Source organism: Arvicanthis niloticus, unplaced genomic scaffold, assembly GCF_011762505.2.
Source record: "Arvicanthis niloticus isolate mArvNil1 unplaced genomic scaffold, mArvNil1.pat.X pat_scaffold_627_arrow_ctg1, whole genome shotgun sequence".
In the NCBI taxonomy this organism is placed as follows: Eukaryota; Metazoa; Chordata; class Mammalia; order Rodentia; family Muridae; genus Arvicanthis; species Arvicanthis niloticus.
In genome coordinates this window covers 16,925-21,124 of record NW_023046243.1, presented here as the reverse complement: position 1 = coordinate 21,124, position 4,200 = coordinate 16,925, and the positions used below count along the sequence as shown (strand labels likewise).

Genomic DNA, 4,200 nt, shown 5'->3' with positions numbered 1-4,200 from the left:
CTCCCGAGCCCTGGCTCTCAGTACAGGGCCCAAACGGAAACCAAAAATGGCCCTAGAAACCAAACCTTTGGCTCCGCCTAAAGTCTATCCCGAGATTGAGGAGCCACCTGAGTGGCCAAACCCGCTGCCATCCCCCTACCACTGACCACCTTCACCACAGGCTCCCCCAGTATTGGCTCTGACCCCGAAACTTCAGGGAGCAGGAGAAGGAGGACTGGCAGCTGGCACTCGGAGTTGGAGAGGTCTAAACCCTGAAGTACCAGATTCCACTGTTTCATTGCCTCTCCGAGCTATGGGCCCGGCCCCCACTGAGCCGAATACAGTGCAGTTCCTACATTATTGGCCTTTTTCTTCCTCTGATCTATATAACTGGAAAATTAACCATCCTCCTTTTTCAGAAAACCCCGCATCGCTGACTGGGCTGGTGGAGTCTGTGATGTACTCACACCAGCCCACCTGGGATGATTGCCAGCAGCTCCTCCAAACCCTCTTCATGACAGAGGAGAGAGAGAGAATTTACCTAGAGGCCCGGAAAGATATTCAAAATGCCGCGGGCCAACTCTTGCAGACCCCAGCAGAGATTGATGAAGCCTTTCCCCTTAACCGACCCCAATGGGACCATAACTCAGCCACAGGTAGGGAGTGACTGTCCATCTACCGCCAGGCTCTTGTGGTGGGCCTCCGGGGGGCAGCGAGACGCCCCACCAATTTGGCCAAGGTAAGAGAGGTTATGCAGGGACCCACGGAAGCCCCTTCAGTCTTCTTAGAGCGCCTCATGGAGGCATATCGTAGATACATTCCCTTCAATCCCGCCTCAGAGGGACAGAAGGCTTCCGTTATTATGTCCTTCATTGGACAATCTGCTCCAGATATTAGGAAGAAGTTACAACACATTGAAGGATTACAGGATTATACAATTAGGGACGTGATTAAAGAGGCAGAGAAAGTATACCATAAGAGGGAGACTGAAGAAGAAAAGGCAGAGAGAGAGAGAAGAAAGAAAGGAGTAAGGAAGAAGATAAAAGACAGAGAAGGCAGGAAAAGAATTTGACTAGGATTCTGGCCGCAGTTGTAGATGAGGGCAGGTGCCAGGGAACTAGAGGAACTAGAAAGGTAGGGAACCTGGGCAAATACCGGAGGCAGGAGCCAAGGAGACCCAGAAGAGCTAGCCACAGCCTAGACAAAGACCAGTGTGCCTATTGCAAGGAAAAAGGTCATTGGGCCAGAGAGTGTCCTAAGAAGAAGGGACCCAAGGTTCTGGCCCTTGGTGAAAATGAAGATTAGGGGGGTCGAGGCTCGGCCCCCCTCCCCGAGCCTAGGGTAACCCTGAAAGTGGAGGGGAAACCCCTGGATTTTCTTGTTGCCACGGGAGCTGAGTATTCAGTGCTCAAGAACCCCCTGGGGAAGTTGAAAAATAAACAAACCATAGTCATTGGAGCAACTCAGCAAAACTTATATCCCTGGACCACCTCGAGAACTGTGGACCTGGGAAGGGGACAGGTGTCTCACTCCTTCCTGGTAATACCCGAATGCCCTACCCCATTGTTAGGCAGAGACCTTTTAACCAAGTTAAAGGCACAGATAAGTTTCACCTCCCAGGGGCCGGCTGTGCAATGGGGCTCAACCACATCCCCGGTGTTAACCCTCTCCCTAAAAACAGAAGATGAATATAGACTATTTCAATCTGGTGATCAGAAGCACCCTTCATCAGAATTAGAGATGGGACCTTGGTCCCGGTTCACTGAAGCATGGGCAGAGACTGGGGGGATGGGTATGGCCAAGAATGTACCCCCGATAGTCATTGAGCTCAAGGCCGGGAGCTACTCCCAGCGGGGTTAAACAGTATCCAACGAGCGAAGAAGCCAGGATGGGAATACATCCCCATATTGAGAGACTACTACAACAAGGGATTCTAGTCCCCTGCAAATCCCCATGGAATACACCCCTGTTGCCGGTAAAGAAACCAGGCACTGGTGACTACCGACCCGTTCAGGATCTCCGAGAATTTAAGAAACGGGTACTAGATATTCACCCCACAGTGCCGAACCCCTATAACTTGCTCAGTTCTCTGCCCCCGGACAGGATTTGGTACTCAGTTTTAGACCTCAAAGATGCGTTTTTCTCCCTGAGACTTCATCCCCAGAGTCAACCTATGTTCGCCTTCGAGTGGAGAGACCCGGAGAATGGCAGAGCAGGACAATTGACCTGGACAAGGCTGCCCCAAGGATTCAAAAACTCTCCCACCCTGTTTGATGAAGCACTCCACCGGGACCTAGCCCCTTTCAGGGCTAACAATCCTCAGGTGACTCTTTTAATTTTCGTAGATGACCTTCTGATTGCTGCTGAGAATGCCCGAGACTGTGAGAGAGGTACAGAACACCTTCTGACTGAGTTGGGTAAGTTGGGGTATCATGCATCTATGAAAAAGGCCCAGCTGTGCAGGACTGAGGTGACCTACCTGGGCTACACCTTGAAAGATGGACAGCTCTGGCTGACTGAAGCCAGAAAGCAGACCATTATGCAGATCCCAACCCCAATCACCCCTCATCAAGTAAGAGAATTTCTTGGGACAGCTGGGTTCTGCAGACTGTGGATTCCAGGGTTTGCCACCCTGGCAGCACTATTATACTCCTTGACTAAAGAAAAAGGGGAGTTTGTCTGGACAGAGAAACATCAAAAAGCCTTTGATGCTTTGAAAAAGGCTCTGCTGGAAGCCCCAGCCTTGGCCTTACCAGACTTGACCAAGCCTTTCACCCTCTATATAGATGAGAGGAAGGGGGTCGCTAGGGGAGTCTTGACTCAGACTCTGGAACCATGGAAGAGCCCAGTGGAGTATCTATCGAAGAAGCTAGACCCGGTAGCCAGTGGTTGTCCTGCCTGTCTAAGGGCCATAGCAGCTACAGCTCTACTAGTGAGAGATGCTGATAAACTAACCTTGGGCCAAAAACTGTCAATAGTGGCCCCCCACGCTTTGTAGAGCATAGTCAGACAACCTTCCAATTGCTGGATGACAAATGCCAGAATGGCACATTACCAGAGTCTCCTCTTGACTGAGCATATCACCTTTGCCCCACCGCCATCCTAAACCCTGCCACCCTGCTACCCGAGGTTGACAGCTCTGTGATCCACCAGTGTGAAGAAATACTGGCTGAAGAAACATCCAGCAGACCGGACTTGACTGATAAGCCCTAGCCAGGGATGAAGACCTGGTTCACTGATGGGAGCAGCTTCGTGGTTGAGGGTAAGTGAAAATCGGGGGCAGCAGTGGTAGATGGGAAAAAGACAGTATGGGCCTCAGCTCTGCCAGAAGGAACCTCAGCGCAGAAAGCAGAACTAGTGGCTCTAACACAAGCCCTAAAACTGGCAGAGGGACAAGTAAACATCTATACTGACAGTAGATATGCGTTTGCTACTGCTCATGTACACTGTGCCATCTACCGACAGAGAGGGTTATTAACCTCAGCAGGTAAAGACATTAAGAATAAAGAAGAGATTTTAAACCTTCTAGAGGCAATCCACTTTCCAAAAAAGGTGGCTATAATCCATTGTCCTGGCCATCAGAAAGGAACTGACTTTGTTGCTAAAGGAAATCAGATGGCTGACATTGAAGCAAAGAAGGCTACTCAGGGACCCATGATTTTAGCCATCAAACTAAAATCATGCTCAGGCTCAAGGTCCCTGACCCTATTAAACTGCCATGGGCTAAGACAGTGCCCCTATCAGAGGAAGAAAGCCTATATTATCTATCTGGGATTCATCAGTGGACCCACCTAGGACCTGAAAAGTTGATGGAGATAGTGGCCCGGTCTCGGTATAAGATTCCAAAGCTGAAGAAACTAGCTCACAAGCTAGTACAAGAGTGTAAAGCATGCGCTTTCACAAACACCGGTCACCACCAAGAGGTAAAAGGAACCAGGCTGCGGGGAGACTGACTTGGTTCATATTGGGAGGTTGATTTCACTGAAGTAAGACCAGCCAGATATGGTAACAAATATTTCCTAGTGTTTATAGATACTTTCTCAGGATGGGTTGAGGTATTTCCCACCAAAAAGGAAACTGCTACTCATCTCAACAACTCATCTGGCAAATTGAGGACCCAATTACTGGTGCCATTATAAACAGCACCCAACAGGTCACCCGTCGGGGAACATGGTAGCCTGCCCTATACTTCTGTCTCTATCAGATCAACCCTGTGACTAG

At 49.9% G+C, this 4,200-nt stretch overlaps 1 pseudogene; it reads left to right on the top strand.

The window, feature by feature from the left end:
* The first annotated feature begins 292 nt into the window (after window positions 1-292).
* Window positions 293-3,774, top strand: LOC143433817 (uncharacterized; annotated as a pseudogene).
* Window positions 3,775-4,200: the final 426 nt, after the last annotated feature.